The sequence below is a fragment of the Solanum stenotomum genome, chromosome 6 (genome assembly GCF_019186545.1).
Source record: "Solanum stenotomum isolate F172 chromosome 6, ASM1918654v1, whole genome shotgun sequence".
NCBI classification, from domain to species: Eukaryota; Viridiplantae; Streptophyta; class Magnoliopsida; order Solanales; family Solanaceae; genus Solanum; species Solanum stenotomum.
Window position 1 is genome coordinate 33,777,366 of NC_064287.1, and position 21,316 is coordinate 33,798,681.

General features: G+C 29.0%; 1 pseudogene; it reads right to left on the reverse strand.

Annotated features, from left to right (window-relative positions):
* Nucleotides 1–19,586: 19,586 nt before the first annotated feature.
* Nucleotides 19,587–20,622, reverse strand: LOC125868676 (protein RKD3-like; annotated as a pseudogene).
* Nucleotides 20,623–21,316: the final 694 nt, after the last annotated feature.

Sequence of the window (21,316 nt, forward strand, 5' to 3'; positions counted from 1 at the left end):
TCTTAGTAGGCGTTTGGCCATGAGTGAGATGAAATCAGCGTTTGGATATACAATTTTACGCTGATTCCATCTCATGATTTCATATCATTAGATGTGATTTTATATTCTCCAAAAATCATTATATGATAATTCCATATCATGATTTGAGATATTTTAATACAAAAATTGATCCACGAGTTTATATTTTGTTAAAACAACCCCACATTTATATCTACTAACCATTTATTTCATAAGTAAATAAAATTTATAATCACATCATTACTTTTTAAAATTTATTATTCTCACCGATATAAAATTTACTATTCTCACCAACATATAGTCACTTTAACTCACACCAACCGATTGTTAAAGTGATAAATTATTTATGGTCTATGAGCATGAAAATATAGTTGCGGATGATATTGACCAACAAATGGCTCAAAGTAATAATGTTGGTTCGTCTTCTCGGTCACATGATCGAGAAATGCAAGTTCAACGTGAGGAAATTGTCCGTACTATGTGGGAGGAGTATATTAAAGACTAGTACACTACAATTTATGTTCAATTTTTTTTATTAAATTAAAGTTAGATGAAATAATTACTTAAGTGGAGAATAAATAACTTTGTAATAATTTATTATGCGATTTCATAATTTTTTATTTAGATTGAATAAACAATTGGAGCTATTGTAATAGTTTTACAACTTGTAGAATTTTTATGTTTATGAGAAAATATACAACACAAAAATTTCATATCGCATGTCCAAATAAAATTTCAATTTCATCTCATGATTCCATATCATGATACCATATCGTAATTTTATATCATGATAGCATATAGCATGGTCAAATGACCCTTATTATATAAGAGGGAGTTTGCACAAAGCAAGCTCCTCCCCCGTCAACATGCCCGCTTGGCATAGGGGTAATTTTGATATTTTGTAGGGGTAATTCTGGTATATTGCTACTATTATGCTTAAATAAATTATACTCCCTCCGTCCCTTTTTAGTTGTCCACTTTAGAAATGACACACAGATTAAGACAACAATGATTAGCACAGTGAAGTTACAATTTTACCCTTATGACAACTTTTCACTTCAAAATTACAACCATTTATTTGAATTAAAGTGAAATAAATTGGAGGGAAACAACATATACTTTTACAATTTTCAAGAAGTGTAAATAAGGGTATAATAGGAAAAAATTTGTTGTCCTTTCTTGATTTGTCAAAATGGACAACTAAATAGGGACAACCAAAAAAGAAAATATGGACAAGTAAATAGGGACGGAGGGAGTACTTTATTGCTTCAAAAATTATACTCTCTCATATTTCGACTTAAAAAACAGCTTGTATGTTTCCTTTTAACCATTTCCTTTTAGCCGAAAAAAGGTGCTGCATGTGGGCCTATCCTTATCCCTCTTTTTTCCACATTTCAATTTGATTTTTATTTATTTTGTTTCTGTATGAACCTCTTACTTTTGATTTCCAGCTCTATTCCTCTTTCATTACGTCCCTCACGGCTTCTTCTGGCTCTCATTTTTTCCCACTTTGTTGATTTCATAGTAAATTATTCATTAAAAATGTTAAAAATTACATTCTTAAATCCTAATATTTCATTAATAAAAATACAGTAAAGGTGAAAATACTGGATATTTAAAAAACTAATTTTATTTTTAAAAATAAAAAATAATATTTGAAAACGAAGTTATATTTGATCATAATTACAAATCATAATTATTTTATATTTTTGATGAAGAATTTAAAGTGAAAAAGTCAAAACAACTTCTGAATTTTTCTTCAAATTCGACCTAAAATTGAATTTCAAAATTTACTAACCGATTGAAAAAGAAAAGTAAGAAAACAAAGTTGAATGAAAAAATAGTACAAATCACAATAATTAACAACATAAATATTTATAAGACATATAAAAATTTGATTAACTTGCGTGCCACATAAATTCAGACAAAGGAAGTAACATATATAATTTAAGAGGACTAAAAAAATATTATAAATCACAATAATTAACATATTAAAAATTTTAAAAAAATATTAAAAAATTGGTTCACTCTCAAAATTATATCAGTGTCACATAAATTGAGACAAAATGAGTAACATATCTTATTTGAAAATGACGTAAAAACTATTGCGAATCACAATAACTTTAAAAGACATAAAAAAATAATTGTTTGACTCACGAAATTCTACGTCACATAAATTGGGAAAGAATGAATAATATTATCTGAAAAATATGTAAAAAGTACGATAAATCATAAAATTAATAATTTACAATATTCACAAATTATATTAAAAAAATGATTGACTATTTAAATTTCATTTATATGTTACATAAATTGAAACAAAATAAGTACTCCATCTATTTAAAAAAGAATGTCCTCATTTCATTTTTAATCTGTTTCAAAATAAGTACCCCTTTCCTTTTTTGGCAACACTTTAACTTCAATTTGGCACTTGACATGTTTAAAGCCATAATATTAGCGGGCAATTTGGTATATTTGACATAACTTTAATTTAGAACCATAAGATTAAAAAGTCTTTTTTTTTTTCTTAAACTCCGTTCCAAATCAAACTATTACATTCTTTTTGAAATGAAGGGAATAATATATATTGGGCCCGTGTTGACACGGGCTCCAATATCTAGTATTTTTATAAAAGAGAACTTTAGGCCCAATTACGTGGTTCCACCACAAACCAAAATTCCTTTTTAATTTATTTATTTCCAAAACTAGCATTCTTCTTTCATGAAAAATTGTGACATTTATGAAAAATTGTTACTTGTATGAAGTTGCGACTTTAATGAAGAGTTGCGACTTTTATAAAAAGTTGCGACTTTAATGAAGAGTTGCGACTTTTATGAAAAGTTGTGACTTTTGTGAAAAGTTGTGACCTTTCCGAAGGGTTTCAACTTTTCCAAATAGTTGGAACCTTTTTTATAAGGTACAATAAATATTTGTTCACACTACCATTTTTTGTCTATGAATAGAGGGATTTCCTCTCATTTTAAAACAACGAAAAGTCTGAACCTCCTCCTCCTCTTCTTCCTCTTCCTTTTCCTCTTCTTCTTCTTCACAATTAAATATTTGTGTACTTTACTCCTGTTGAGTGGCTCATTGACACCATTGCTTATGTTACAGATCCTTGTATGTATTTTTAGAGTTATTAATTTATGCTTATATTATTAAATATAAATGATAAGATCTAATAATTTTCATTTTCCTTTGCATTATTAATGTTTGTTTACGTAATCTTGTATATAAGATAATATAGTGTTTAGTTTTAAGGACCGATAGGTTTTAAGTATTATTTTATAAATTTCGTGATTTTAAATTTCCGTGCGAAGCGCATGTAATTTTATTTGTTTTTAATATATAACAAATATATTAATTTTGATAATTTATTTTAAATTTAATAATATAAAATTTAACGGTGAACCTCAATTGGCTACCAAAATTCACTATTGTATCTTCTTTGTCACTAAACTCCATAAAATCTAACATTATCATCTCTTACTTTCTCTAACAAAATTTACAATTGTTTCTTGACCAATTTTGTATCTACAAATTATAGATAAAAAATAACGTTGGGTAATTTCAAATATATACAATAAAGTAATTAGTTTACAATAAAGAGATGATGCATAAGTACCTCTAAACTATAATCGAAATCTCAGCGACACAACTAAACTTAACTAGGTCCTATTATTCCCTAAATTATTTTAAAACGGAATAAACACACCCAAGAGCTGACATGGCAAAGAGGGTGTACATACTCTCAGAACTAAAATATTGGACACATATCCTTTTTTAATTGGTCTATTTCTGATTAGTCAGTACATATAATTATTTACATTAAAACATATATATTTAATTATTTTCATATTTTTTGTAAAATATTTATTTTAATCTCTTCCTCACTTTAATCTTTTTATTTTGTCTCTTTCATTAATTTAATATCTTTTTAATTATTTTTAAAAAAATTGTGTGTATTTTTTTAGAAAATGATAAACTAAAAATTGTCCTTTACGTTTTATTTTTTTTATGTTGTATTTAATTTTCTTCTTATTTTGATATCCTTCCAAATTTAAATTATTTTAAATACAATTTTAAATTAAACCAAAATAATAGACAAAAAAAATAAAAGGAATAAATAACCAATACAACGATACAAAAAGAAACTGGAGATAACCAATCATAGTGCAATAGACAAATTAAAATACATAAGAAGAGAATGAATCAACCTTAATGAGGCATAAACGACATTAGCCTTATCCTCTTGTAATAAGGCTTAACCACGCTTGCCTCAATCTTTTTGTTTTCTCGTTATGTTCTATGTTTAGTATTTCCTCCATCTTCTTTTCTTTCTCTAATACTTCAATTACATCCTTCAACTTTTCATCCCTTCCATTTCCAACTCCCTTCTCCGATCTATTCAAATATAAACTGTTACTATCATATATATATATATTCTACTATATTAGAAGTATGAGTTATGCATAAGTATCAACATGTCAGTTTTTCGTCTTTTAAATTACATTTGAGGGCATTTTAGACTTTTAAACATCAATTAAAGCTACGTGTCCTTTAAGGTGCCACTGAGTTGCCACGTGTCCTTCACCATTCCGAATCCCTCTTCTTTCCCTGTCTCTGTCCCTCTCGCTTTTCTTTCCTTACCATAACTTTTTCGTCTAATTCAGTGAGAATCAACTGCAAAGAGGTAAAGAATAAGCAAAGTAACATTATTTATCTTCCTCTTGTGTACGGTTTTAATTTTGATGAGTTTTGTGAGTGCCAGTTTAGAATTACATGTTAGTATTCCTGAATAGAGATGCAAGTTTAATAATTTCAATTAGCTTATTCATATGAATTATGTTTTCCAATATGATCTGAATCTTAGGGTAGTTCCCAATTAAAATCTGCATAAATATTGATCTTTCCTTTTCTCTATCTATTTGTGAAGATGTAGGGTGTATACAGCAATTCGAAAGTCGCATGAATTGACGAAATTCTGTCAGCACTCGGCAAATTCAATGTTCTCCTATAAAGGTGAGACTCTTGCTTGATATTTTATACTTCACAATCCGTACTTACCTTTCATCGCTCTACATTTAATATTGTAGAAATATGCTTTTAGTTGAGGATTCAAGAGGTTTTCATCTCCATATGTTTTATAATCTTGATGTTCAATTTTTTTCTGCTCATTTGTCTGAATGACTTACATTTAGTTTTATGAAGTTTAAATCTGACATGAATCTAAAGATGTTTTTGAAATAATGTACACTAACATATAGATAATAGATTTTGCAGGATGTAGAACCATTGAGTTCGGTACTTCAGTTTCATAAGATAATGAAAGGAAGGATTACTCTTGAAAGTAACAAGGGAAGGGGTAAATTGAGAGTTAATAGTGAATTCAAGTCGATGCTTATAGATATTATTATCAGACCAATGAAATTTTTGGAAAAGGGATCTAAACAAACAATGAAACTGTTATTCTACCATTTTAGTATATTTGCAATTATCGAGTTCTGAACTACATACTACACAATATGACTTGAAGAATCCAGATTCAGGATAATGAGTGTGTGCTTATCATCAGGACATTGTATCTGCTGAAACAAAGATAATTTGGTTAAAATCCGATTTTAATCAAGGAAAGACTTGCGTTAAGGTATGGCCTTGACCATGTCAATGAAGTGTTAAAAACATATAAAGGAGTTGCTCTTCCATTAGAGTTTTGAGTGCTTTTTTGAAGTGTTGTAATGATTTAGTCTTCATTGAGTTGTAGTATCTGTTGGAAAACTATATATGCACAGCGAAAGCATACTAGAATATAACATGAATAATAGATAACCAATAATCCTTTATGCTAGATCGCATAATCATGTTAGATCACATAAACATACTGAAATTTAATTCGATAAATACCTCTTGAAGCGTGAACTACCTTCAAGCGAATCCCCAAGTTAGACAGACCTTCAAGTGAATCTACAAGATAGCTATGGTCTTCTACAGTGATCCCAAGTTCACATCTGAACTCTCTCAATACTTGGGTGGGCAAGTATGAATAGAAAACTAATCAATCTAGGGCAAGAAGAATCCCTAATTATAGAGATTTCTTCACAGTCCAAAGAGGAGAACCAAACACACGTTATTTTTTTTCAATCGAAAAATACACGCTAGTTTTCTTTTTATAAGAAAACTAACGCCTCTCCCCTTTTCCCTTTAGAATTAGGATTCTGAGTTCTAGTTAAATATGGGCACTGGAGGGACCACAAAATTAATTACTGAGGCTTCCTATTATGAAAATATTTCCAAATAATTAATTTGAATTATTCTTATCATAATAAATTACAAATCATTACACTAAAAATTCGTAATTGCACTCCTCTATTTATATTTCGTAATTCCCCATTAAACACTTATGTAATTCCTCATGTTAAGATTTCAGATACTAATCAATAAATTAAATTACTGACGAATTTAACTTAATGATTAATTTCCTTTAGAGCACTACTTAACTTATTTCATGTGTCGGATTCATAAATTCACTTGCAAGGTTTGACACGATGAAAACTTATAAGTTTCTCAAAAAGGCATATCAATCAATCTCTATAACGAGACATGAATTTCATCAGCTAACTTATTATTTCACCAATATATATTATTATCATTCAACTTACCAGACATATTGACCCATTTGATCAGAATCTCACCTTTTAAAAAATCAAAACGATAATTAATATATACAGATCATAATAATTATATCAGGATTAAGAATATAAGTACATTTAATAGTTTAGAGAATATGTTTTGTTAGTCAGTCTAAAACAACTATCTCTATTCGGTCCCGTTCAATACATACAAAATGCTTGGGACTATACTGTTCCCATAATCAAGATAAATTACCTATAATCTTGTGCTACAATCGTACCGATGGCATGTCCAATTTCTATCTTAGATTGTGAACAAAAAACTTTATACTTATAAGAATCGATGATTTAATCCTCTGTGTATAAGCTAAAACTCTACACACTATATCATCTATTATATAAGTAAATAGACACCATAAACGAATATATGATCTATTAAAATTGAGCAAATATTTATTCTATAATAAATATTATTTCTTAACACATGGTTAATAGTATATATCCCAACAGTATCATGCTGGTAAGTGAAGTCTTAATAGAATTTTTTCTAATACGGTAAGATGCATTAGGTTCTCCCTCTGTTTTTGCATTAGCTTTCAGTAAATTAAGCTCTATTTTTTTTTCTCGAATTCTAAGATTAAATAGATTCTTAGGAGAGGCAATTAAGTTAAGAGTATATTGCATCTTTTATTTATAGGATAGTGCTTGGAATTTGGTACAAATATAGACAATTGAAATACTCACAATCATGTACACTCGAGCAGTAATGCCTGCAGTAGCTACAATCTATACATCAAGGGATGCATTATGAGAATTCATATATGCAATTGTCGACGTTACTACCAATGACAATCTTTGTTCATGCTTCTTCATCATTCACCCTCATAGGTCTTTGACATCTCTTTTTATAGTTGTGCTCCATAGTCTTATTTTGATTTGCACTTTTTATTTTGTTCTAGGTTTCAATATAGAAAAAATAATAGCTCGAGAATTTGTATTATAAATATTTGCAATCAGGTATATGCTTAAGCATAGCTTAGCTTATTATTTGTTTTGATGTGGTATAAAAATGAACCACCTCAAGAAGATAATTTATTTTGTAAACTTTTTCTTGTGCATAAAAGGAGAATACACATCAAAATGGTTGCATATCTTATATATAGTTAGATTACTGTTAATAAATTTTATTTTATTTTTCTTATTAGTAAATGGATTGACAAGAACTATATTAGTGAGTACTTGGACCTGCATTTATTTGTTTGTATAGGACACTAACAGTTGATCATTACATTTTACAGGTGTTCTGGCTATCTGACTAGACAGTATCACGAGTTAATCCCAAATACAATGTGTCCCTTTTTGTCCGTATATAAATATACAAGAAAAATGTCTAATGTTGCCATGGATGTAAAAGTATATCATGTGATTACTATAAACATGTTTTTGTTTAAAAAAATATGTAAATACTGCCATAAAAATAACAACAAATTTTCCTCTTTGTAATTTTATGTCGAAATCAAGTTTGATAAAAACAAAGCATCTCCAATATTCTATCATATTGGGTTCGTGCTAGCACGGGGTAACATCGTCTAATATATATATATATATATATATTTTCTACTATATTAGAAGCATGAGTTACACCAACATGTCAGTTTTCTGTCAATTTTCAATTTCTAGAGGGTAGTTTAGTCATTGGCAGGCACCTCTTCTCATCTTTGTTCTTCCTTTGCCTTGGCAGTAGAATTTCAATTGTCTCTCTTCATTTTTGTTCTTCTCTAAGTGTTCCTTCAATTTCGTGATTGTTATTTTTTTCTCGCTTTCTGTTCTCCTTTCTCTTTTCTTCGTTCTGTATTTGAACCAATTCCCATATGAGAATCTATATATTGTTGTAATAAGCAAAGGGTGAAAAGAAGATATGAGAGTATTTTTTGTTTTTCTCTGCGAAATTTGATTCTGAATTTTCTAAATCAATCTTTACTTTGATTGTTCATAAATATTGTCTCTGCAGCTTTTCATCTTCAAACTTCTCCAAGTACTACTGCCTTTTTATCTTCAATCTTCTCCAAGTAGTGCTACAATTTTGAGGTAATTCCTTAGTGTGTCTTTGTATTCCTCTTTAATTTCTTTTTACATTCTATTTCTAAAGTTATCATTTTCATATGATGTTATTTTTCTCGATTTTCTTGTAGTCTGAATCTGAGAAGAATCCAAAATGGCATAATGAATATTGAAAGTGCTATTAAAAATCACAAACCAAACTTCAATATAGTATGGTATGGTGTTTACACAAGAGGAAATAACTATATAAGTTGTCAAAATGCAAATCCTCCTATCCTTGTTGCGTTAAATATAAACATTCTAATTGAAGGTCAATGGATTGTAAGAACATTTCCAAAAATTTAAACTGCATAGAGTAGAAGGGATACAAACGATCCACAAGACAAAAAACACTAGGTAAATTCTTTCCACTTGTCCTAGCCTTTGTGGACAGAATCATGGAATTAGTCAAGCTGAACAACACAATTATCAACAAATAAAGGATACAGACAATTCACTAACCTGCACTAATTAACTAAGCGAACTGATTTACAGACCCGAAAAATCAGTTCATGATATATTACTCGATGTTAAGACCATTAAATTTATAAAGAGCTGACTTATTTTTTTGGATTATCTTTCAGTTTAATGCAGAAAAAAAAAGGAAGAGAAAAAGTCTTATCCCTATATCAGCTTGCACTTGAATTTTTTCATATCCGTTATGTTCTTTGAGTTATTATATACTATGAATTGTTCCAAAAATCTGCAATGCTGTTATAAACATTGTGTCTAAAATTTGTTATTTGAATTTGAAGAAGTTCCCTTTATTTTCAGTTTAGGAAGTATGAAATTAAGAGGGACACTTTTATTTTTACAAGGGTAGGAAATTTGAATTGGTGTAACAAAAATCTAATCTTTAGGTTTCCCATTATTCCGCATTCATCTTAGTATTATTCTGTTGTTGGAGCTCTGTTTTAGAGTTTAGTTATTGAAGAACCAACTACCGACTACAATTTGTCTCAATTGATATGTACTCTCTTGATTCTAGAACATGTTTCAAAATTGGACAAGCAAATTATTTGAGGTGATCGATGCCAGTGATGATTTGAGCTTGTGATTGGACTTTCAGCTAGCCATTTCATTATTTATAAGGTAAGAAACCTGCTTCAATTTGCAAGTCTATTTCTTTTCTGTTGGTGTCATCAACTGCAATTTCATGTAACGGTAAAAATAAGTATACTATGACTACTGATGATATGTGTTACAGACTTCATCTTCTAATGGATAAAAAAAAACACAACTACCTACATGACAGTTTATTTTTGAAGTTGATTTAGAGCCGACAATAAGTCAATAACTACTCCAAATCTAAGGAATTATACTAAAAGGACACTTGTAGACTTGTATTACAAATAATTAAGAATGTCGACTTATTTTTCAAAAAAAATTCTTGTCTTCTTTTCCCCCCCCTCCCGTTATTATCAACTGGTCCTTAGAATTATGTATATGAGTTGAATGATTTTTATTTTGCTGGCCAACTTGGGTTGATTGTGATGCCAATTGACAAAGAAATTAAAACTAAAACTTTCAAAACAACAAAAAGGAAAGAAAAATTGGAAGTGATAATGGTATTCATCATTAAAATCATTTTCATTCCCAACTTTGATTTTGTACGACAATATAATAGTGATTCATTTTTACTCAATATAATGTATTGTGACGCACATAATACGATGCTAATTTTTAAGATAGTAAATTTGATTACGGAAAAATCAAATACTAATATAGAGTACAAAACTTTTCTACAAATGCTAATTACAGATATTTTTTTGTTAGGATGGGGCACTGTTGGGCCCGTGCTTATACCATATCTATATATAATAAGCCACAATGCAACTATTATTGTAATTATCTTGTTAGCTTTCAACCAAAAACTAACAAGATTTTTAGTTACATAATTATTATTTAGTTAAATAATAAATATGTCATTGTATGAGCTATTTATTACTCATTCCTTTTGAATTTGTTAATCTGATTTTGATCTGACACATAGTTTATGAAAGTAAATTTGATTTTGAGAAAAAACATTAAGTGATACTTGAAGTTGTCCCAGATTTTCAAAAAGACACCTTAACTTTGCGTACGTCCTATTACCCCACAAAACATTCAAAATCACAATAAATACACATTTTTACACAATATTTTCACTTTGGACAAAAATATCCTTCGAATGTGCAATTTCTTAAAAACAAAAAGTCGGACCCATTATTGATGTATTGAAGGATGCTTTGGTAATTTCCTATGATGAATTCGTTTTGTTTGTTTCTTTTAAATTTATTTTACTATATTAAATAATTGTATAAAATATTATGAATCACGATAATTAATTACTTAAATATTTAAAAGATATAAAAATATATAAAAGATCTGATTGACTCTTCAAATTATATGTGTGACACATAAATTGGGACAAATGAAATAATATATATTATTTGAAAATTTCTTAGAAATTACTATAAATTACAGTAATTAACAGCTAGAAATATTTCAAAGACAAAAAAATTGATTGAATCTCAAATTTTTTTTAGTACTACATAAATTGAGAAAGAAGAAATGACCTCTATTATTTGAAAATGGCGTAAAAGTATTACAAATCATACAATAAGAATTAACAATTTAAAATTTTAAAAGACTTTAAAACTTATTCTATTTCCACTTTGGACAAAAATATCCTCCCAATATGCATATTTTTTTGAACAAAAAGTGGGACCCATTATTGATGTATTCAAGGATGCTTTGGTAATTTTCCTATGATGAATTCGTTTTTGTTTGTTGTTTATATTTTTAAAAAATAATAGTATAAAATATTATAAATTACAATAATTATTTACTTAAATATTCAAAAGATATATAAAAGATCTGATTAACTCTTCAAATTTTATCGGTGACACATAAATTGGACAAATGAAATAATATATATTATTTGAAAATTACTTAGAAAGTACAATAATTTACAGTAATTAACAATAGAATATTTTAAAGACAAAAAAAATTGATTGAATCTCGAAATTTTATTAGTACCACATAAATTGAGAAAGAAGAAATAACCTTTATTATTTCAAAATTGCGTAAAAGATATTACAAATCATACAACAATAATTAGCAATAATTAGCAATTTAGAATGTTAAAAGACATAATTTTTTTTTAACCATAGTTAACAATAATTAAAAATTTAAACTATTTTAAATTAATATTAATGTTTGATTAACTCTTTAATTTTGTCTTTGTCACATAGATTGAAACAAAAAATGATATATATTGGGCCCGTGCTAGCACGGGCTCCGATGTCTAGTAATATATATATACACACTATCATATAAGTTAACATAATTATATTAACACTATAAAGAAAGAATAATTAATTAATGGAAACAACTAATTAAGTTGGGTACAGAGAGTGATTAACCTTATCAGTGTTGATTAGTATTTGAAGACTAATAAACTTCCTATGAGGCCACTTTGTAATTCACAAATCCCTACCTCTATTCTTCAAAGTGTCAAACCAATATGAAGCTCCCTACTGCTGCAATAATTGACATATAAAAGTACTTTGAAATTGCATCATATGACAACATACTTGAACTATTAATCTCTCTTTAATTTCGTTACGATAATTTCTTCATTACCCATTATCATCTCTTTTCTTATTAATCTTATTATCACATAACAACAATTTTTTCTTCCCTACATTTTCATTTAATCCAAATTCACCTCTCATTCCCAATTTCTTCATACCATAACTCTCCTACACCCATATATATAATAAATACTATTCATGAATCATTTTTTAAAAATAAAAATAAAAATAGTTGAACTGCCTCACTTGGGATAAGGCTATAAAAAGATGAATCAACAAGAGTACTACATTCTATTTTTATTAAAGGATCATTGTTATTTGTACTATTTTTTTCAATATCAGATAAAACACAATGTTATGAAAATTCATTATTTTTAACGTAACATATTAGTATATATATACGATCACACATCTAATAATAGCAACATATGTGCACCAATCCGCAGGACTCTACTAGATATATGTTTTCATCCTAACGACGCCGATCAATCTAGAGCTTTGATATCAAATTTTCACAACCCAGTCATGATGACACCTACTGCATCTCACAACTAGGTAAGTCTAATCCTTAGTCAAGAGCCATTTAAATGGTTTACCACGCGGAAGATAATCAAGAAGAAGCAAGAGCTAATAATAAAGAGAAGAGAGGTAGATCAACATTATCATCATCTCTTCTTCATTAATCATTAACATCTCTTCTTCATTAATTTTATTATCACATAACAATAATTTTTCCTTCCCTAAATTTTCAATTAATCCAAATTCACCTCTCATTTCATTTTCATTCCCAATTTCTTCATATCATAACTCTCCTGCACACATAAATAAAAAAAATACTAGTGATAAATCATTTAAAAAAAAATAAAAATAGTTCAATATATATATATGTCCCAACCTCACTTGAGATAAGGCTATAAAAGATGAATCAACAAAAGTATTGCATTCCATATCCATCAAAAGATTATCATTATTTGCACTATTTTATTCAATACTAAACAAAACATAGTGTTCTGACAATTGTCATTTTTTAAACGTAACATATTAGTATATATATACGATCATACAACCAATAACAACAACATGTGTGCACCGATCCGCAGGACTGTACTAGACATTTGCTTTTTTACCAACATTGTCGATCAACGTAGAGCTCATATACCAAATTTTTATGACCCGATTTTTCAGTTCATGATAACACTTACTCCCCCATTACTAGGTAAGACCAACCGTTAGTCAAAGAGTAATAAACAACGGGCTACCACGCGAAATATAACCAAGACTAATGAGGAGCTAATAATAAAGAAAAGAGAGGTAGATCAACAAAAAATATACAAAAAACCATTTTCAAGACCTGAAATCAGTCAGCAGTGGAGAGTCTAATCAAATAAGAGTACAAATACAAAAGAAACATAGGTAGTCTCTAAACACAACATAAAGACTAGCCGAGCCAAAATAGAGGTAAACTAGTAACTTTGAAGCCGCTGGGCCTGATCTTTTGCTGCTGTTGCCTGAAACATTGGACCTTTGGGCCATTTCCCTTTGTATATCGATTTATAAAAGCACTGCTTATTGTTGTATATGGTTGTATCAGATATATATCTTCTTGTATATCAGCCTCCGAGACTTGTATAATAACTTTATTTACCTTGCATTTCAACTTTCTATCCTTTGAAAGATTGATGAAGTTTACTTAGAGATATAGAATTGTTGGGCTTAGCCCAACAAATAGTGCAAAAGGAAACTAAAGAGCCCAAGTGAATCGAGAAGAAATTTAGGCAAGGAAAACAAAAAAAAAGAGATTAGGAGAAAATATACAACACAAAATAAAGATTATGCGTGATAGATATTCAAACAAATCATTTGAAATATATGAACTTGAAAATAAAATCAATATCAAGACACAAAAATAAATTAGAGATAACTAATCACAGTGCATAAAGAAGATTTAAATACATAAGAAGAGAATAAATCAACCTTAATGAGGCATAGAAGACAACATAAACCTTATCCTCTTGTAATTTGCCTTAAAGCATGCTTGCGTCAATCTCTTTATTTTCTTCTCAAGTTCTATCTCTAATATTTCCTCTATCTTCGTCTTCTGTTTTTCTAATACCTTAATCAGATCCTTCAACTTTTCTTCCATCCCATATATATATATATACACACCATCATACAATAAACATAAATATAGTAATATTACAAGAAAAAACCATTTAATTAATGAAAACAACTAATTAAGTTGTATAAGGAGAGTGATTTACCTTAACATTGTTGATTAATATTTAAAGATTGATTAACTTCCTATGAGGTCACTGCATAATTTTCAAATCCCTACATCTATTCTTCAAAAGTGTCAACCTAATATGAAGCATATTTGCTGCTCGAGTAATTGGCATGTAAAAATACTTTGAAATTGCATCTCATGACCACATACTTGAACTATTAATCTATTCTCTAATTTCGTTATAATGATTTCCTCATTACCCATTATGATCTCTTCTATATTAATCTTATTATCACGTAATAACAAATTTTCTTTCCATGCATTTTCAATTAATTCAAATTCATTTCTCATTTTCTTCTCATTCCAATTTCTTCAAATCATAACTCTCCTGCACCTATATTCAACAATTACTTGTCATGATTTTTTATTTTTTTTTAAAAAATAGTTCAAAATATATGTATGACCCGATCTCACTTGGAATAAGGCTATAAAAAGATGAATAAATAAAAGTGCTACATTCAATTTTTATCAAAGGATTATTATTATTTGTTAAACACAGTGCCCTGAAAATTAACTGTTTTGAAAAGTAACATATTATTTTATATATACGATCACACATCTAATAACAACACATGTGCACCAATACCTAGGCCTATACTAGACATTTGCTCTCATACTAATGATGCTGATCTCTGATATCAAATTTTCACGATCTAATTTATCAAGTCATTATGGCACCTACTGCACCCGCTACTAGATAAGACTAACTCTTAGCCAAGAGCCATAAAATGAAATACCACATAGAAGATACCGAGAAGAAGCAAGAGCTACTAATAAAGAGAAGAGAGGTAGATCAACAAAAATAATATAAGACGTCATTTCCTAGACCTGAAATCAGTTAGGAGAATATAAACAAAAAAACTTATAAGGCTTTTAAAAATACAATACTAGCACAGGTCTTCTCAGAATACAACATAAACACTAGCCTAGCCAAAATAGATGTAAACTGATAACTCCAAAGCTAGGGACCAATCTTTTGATGTCGCTGCCTAAAACATTGGACCTTTAGCCTATTTTTCTTTGTATATTGTTGTATACAATCACTGCTTATCGTTGTATATGGTTGTATAATATATATATATATATATATCTATATGCTTGTATATCAGCCTTAGAGACCTGTTTAGTAACTTCATTTACCCTGTATTTCACCTTCATTCCTTCGAATGACTGGCGAGGCAGACTTAGAGATACGAGATTTTTGAGCATAGCCCGATGGAGAGTGCAAAAGGAAATTAAAAGGCCAAAGTGACTAAATTGAGAAGAAATCTATGAAATAAAAAACAAAGGAAAAGATTAAAAGAAAATATCCAACACAAAATAAAAGATTATGCATGATTGATATTCAAGTAAATCATTTGAAATATATTAACTTCAAAATAGAATCCGCACCAAGAGACGAAAAGAAACAGGAGATAACTAATCATAGTGCAATTAAACGATTTAAACACATAAGAAGAGAATGAATCAACCTTAATGAGGCATAGACAACACCATTAGTCTTCTCCTCTTGTAATTAGCCTTAAAACATGTTTGCTTCAATCTCTTTGTTTTCTCCTCAAGTTTTATATCTAGTATTTTATCCATCTTCTTCTTCTCCTTTTCTAATACATTAATTAGATCCTTAAGCTTTTCTTCCATCACATTGCATTCTCATTTTCAATTTTTTCATATCATAACTCTCCCGCTCCAAGATATAACAAATATTAGTCACGAATCATTTTTTTTAAAATAAAAATATTTCAAAATATATTTAAGACCCGGCCTCTCTTGAGATAAGGCTATAAAAAGATGAATCAACAACAAGTACTGCGCTCTATTTGCATCAAAGAATTATTATTATTTGCACTATTTTCTACAATACTACATAAACAGTGTTCTGAAAATTCACTATTTTTTAACGTAACTTATTAGTGTGTGTATATATATACGATCACCTACCATATAATATTAACATATGTGCAGCAATCCGCATGACTCTACTTGATATTTGCTCTCATACCAACGATGCCAATCAACCTAGAACTCTGATACCAAATTTTTATGATTCGATTTCTCAGGTCATGATGACACCTACTATACCCCCACTACTAGGTAAGACTAATCCTTAGCCAAGAGCCATAAAAATGGTCTACCATGCAGAAGATAACCAAGAAGAAGCGAGGAACAATAATAAAGAGAACAGAGGTAGATCAACATAAATAATACAATAAGACATTTTCAAGACTTGAAATTAGTTAGTAATGGAGCGTTTAATCAAATGAGAGTACAAGACTTTTACACATACAATACATGAATATGTTGTCTCTAAATACAACATATGGACTATCCTAGCCAAAATAGAGGGAAATTGATCACTCCAAAGTCATTGGACCTGATCTTTTGTTGCTGCTACCTGAAATATTAGACCTTTAGCCTATTTTTCTTAATATGTCGTCTTTTACAATCCGTGCTTATTGTTGTAGATAAGTGTATCAGATGTATATCTGTCTTTGAGACCTGTATAATAACTTTATTTTTCCTGTATTTCAACTTTCATTTCTTTGGATGATCGATTAGGTTGACTTAGAGATAGGGGATTGTTGGGCTCAGTCAACGGAGAGTGCAAAAGGAATTTAATGGGCCCAGGTGACCCAATTGAGACGATGTTTAAGCAAGAAAAAATAAATTAAGAGATTAAGAGAAAATATTCAACACTAAATAAAGATTATGCATGATTTATTTTCAAACAAAATCATTTGAAATATATTAACTTCAAAATAGAATCAATACAACGACACAAAAAAAACCGGAGATAATCAATCATAGTGCAATAGATAGATTTAAATACATAAGACGGGAATGAATCAATCTTAATGAGGCATAAACGACGACATTAGCCTAATCCTCTTGTAATAAGCCTTAACCACGCTGTCGTCAATCTTTTTATTTTCTCCCCGAGTTCCATGTTTAGTATTTCCTTAATCTTTTTTTCTTCTCTAATACTTGAATTACATCCTTCAGCTTTTCTTCCCTCCTATTTCCAGCTCCCTTCTCCGATCCATTCAAATATATACTATTACTATCATACCTTTTATATATATATATATACTAGAGGAATATGGCCCGTGTTAGCACGGGCTCAATACTATAAAATTTGAACAATCTTGGCAAAACAATAAAGTTCTATTCACATTTTGGAATAACATGTAGTGATAAATGCTAAAGTACATCATTTATTCCTTTACATCATATATACAACAGAACTATCTACGACTCATATTATTTAGACATCATATATTAGTGATGTAATTTTCCTCCGCGTGTAATCTTTATTTGTAGATAAAATTATTGAATAGAATCTGCAGAGATAACTCAGAAGTTAAAAGCATGAAAAAGTTTGATAAAGTATGTAATAAGCTGATAATTTAAAGGGAGATCTCTAAAATTTTGATGCGCTATCACTGAACACATTTGTGCAGAAAGTTGTGCACTTATTCAATGTTACCATGCCAAAGTTGTCTACATAAAGACGGAGAAATGAAAAATCCAAACCAAAAAACCTAGATTTTACCATCTTCAAAAAATAAAAAACGCATCACTTTTAAATGTGTTCATTGTTCAACCACATGAGATTTACACCAATATCTAACATCATAGTATATTTACCAAAAAAACACAAAATCTACTCTTTTAATTCGATAATTTGAATTTTGTCAAAAGTGACTCATCAATCTAGTTGCTTGCAACAAATACAACAACTTGATAGTCTAAATTGGCAGAGCCCCTTTGTTGGATGGAGGAAATACCGTCCCTAAATTTAAACTTAGTACAACCAGTTTAAATGTTACGGTTACAATATTATATTTTTCAAATAAAAAATAAAATGAAAATTTCAATAAAAATAGCTACTTCAACCTTTGATGAGTTTGGTTAAAAGAAACCAATACTAAGCTAGACCTACAACTAATAGTATGTATACATAAACAAAATCCAAATATCCAATCCAATTTTGATTAATAAATAAAGATCAAGTTTATTGGTTTTGAAAAATGCATAAAAGATGAATTCCAGAATAATGAAATTTCATTCTCTTACACAAGATCCCACCTTTTTGGTTCATCATCCATATACTACATAATCAATTTTTTAAAATCCCCCTCTTATATTTTTATAGTCACAGCTAAATCAATTAAAATTTCATTTGCTTATAAACAACCAGAAAATTAGGCAACCCCTTTAAAAAGACATTTTTAAAGAAGGTTAGCTCTTTTTTCCTATCAAAATAATGGTAAAATCTTAGAGATGCAGTGTCAATTGTGCTGAGGAAGATATGAGAGGAAGAATACACAAATGCAAATTAAAGAGAACTTGAGAAAATGATACATGCGTCTTCTGAAATATTCCTAAAAAGAAAAAAGGATTGATGTGCAATGGCTACAAGACATATACGTGTCATCAGTAATGAGTAATGACTCATTACTGGTTCATGCTCAAAGACTAACCCTTAGGTTTTGTTAAATTACTTTTAGCATACATGTTGAAAACTGTCATTTCTATATATATATATACACACAATCATATTAGTCAACAGAATTATATTAATACTATAAAGAAAGAACACTTAATTAATGGAAACAACTAATTAAGTTGTGTAGAGAGAAAGATTAACCTTAATAGTGTTGATTAGTATTTGAAGACTAATCAACTTCTTATGAGGCTATCTTGTAATTCACAAATCCCTACATCTATTTTTCAAAAAGTGTCGAACCAATATGAAGCTCCTCTACTGCTGCAATAATCAACATATAAAAGTACTTCGAAATTGCATCATATATGACAACATACTTGAACTATTAATCTCTTTAATTTCGTTACAATAATTTCCTCATTACCCATTATCATCTCTTCTCTTATTAATCTTATTATCACATAACAATAATTTTTCCTTCCCTACATTTTCAATTAATATAAATTTCCTTCTCTTTCCCAATTTCTTCATACCATAACTCTTCTACACCTATATATAATATCCTTAAAGCATGTTTGCCTCAATCTTTTTGATTTCTCCTCAAGTTTCATGTCTAGTATTTCCTCCATCTTCTTCTCTTTCTCTAATACCTTAATTATATCCTCTTAACTTTTCTTCCATCTCATTTCCAACTCTTTTATTTGATCCCTTCAAATATACACTATTAGTATCATATCTTATGCATGTATATACACTATCATATCAGTCAATATAATTATATTAATACTATCAAAATAAAATTAAATTAATGGAAACAACTAATCAAGTTGTGTAGAGAGAGTGGTTAATCTTAACATTGTTGATTAGTATTTGAAGATTGATCAACTTCCTATAAGGCCACCTTGTAATTTTTAAATCCCTACCTCTATTCTTCAAAAGTGTCAACCAAATATGAAGCTCCTTTGCTGCTAGAGTAATTGACATATAAAAATACTTTAAAATCACATCTCGTGAAAACATACTTGAACTATTAATCTCTCTCTAATTTCATTAAAATAATTTTCTTATTAACCCATTATCATCTCCTTTTCATTAATCTTATTATCACATAATATTAATTTTTAACTTCTCTACATTTTTAATTAATCCAAATTCACCTCTTATTTCATTCTCATTTTCAATTTCTTCATACCATAACTCTCTTACGCTCAGATGTAGCAAATACTAGTCATGAATCATTTTTCAAAAAAAAAATAGTTCAATATATATATATGACCCGGCATCACATCACTTGTGATAAGGCTATGAAAAGATGAATCAACAAGAGTACTGCAGTCTATTTATATCAAAGAATTATTATTATATATACTATTTTCTTCAATATTAGATAAAACACAGTGGTTTGAAAATTCATTATTTTTTAACGTAATATATTAGTATATATATACGATTACACATTCAATAATAATAATATATGTGCACCGATACGCAAGACTCTACTAGATATTTATTTTTCATACCAACGATGTCGATCAACCTAGAGCTCTGATACCAAATATTCATGATCCTCTTTCTAGGATCCTAATGACAACTACTGCACCCCACTACTAGGTAAGATTAACCCTTAGCCAAGAGCCGTAAAAAATGGGCTACCACATGAAAGATAACCAAGAAAATGTAAGAGCTAGTAATAAAAATAAAGAGGTAGATCAACAAAACTAATACAAGAACTCATTTTCAAGACTTGAAATTAATTAGTAGTGGAGAGTCTAATGAAATAAGAGTACAAGACTTTTACAAATACAATATAATCATACATAATCATAGGTTGTCTTTAAATACAACATAAATACTAGCCTAGCCAAAATAGAAGGAAACTGATTAGTCCAAAGCCATTAGGCCTTATCTTTTGCTACTGCTTTTTTAAACGTTGGACATTTAACCCAATTCCATTTGTATGTCATTGTATACAATCCCTACTTATCATTGTATATGGGTGTATCAAATGTATATCTGATTGTATATCATCCTTTGAGACCTATATAATATCTTTATTTTCCCCATATTTTAGCTTTTATTCCTTTGGATATGTAGCTGACTCAGAGATACTGAATTGTTGGGCTAAGCCCAACAGAGAGTGCAAAAGAAAATGTAAAAATTAGGCAAATAACATAGTATAAGAAATAAATTACTTCCTTTCCCTACTCTTTCATTAATTACCAAAAATCCCTTTTTTTAGTGTTTTTCGGATACATAA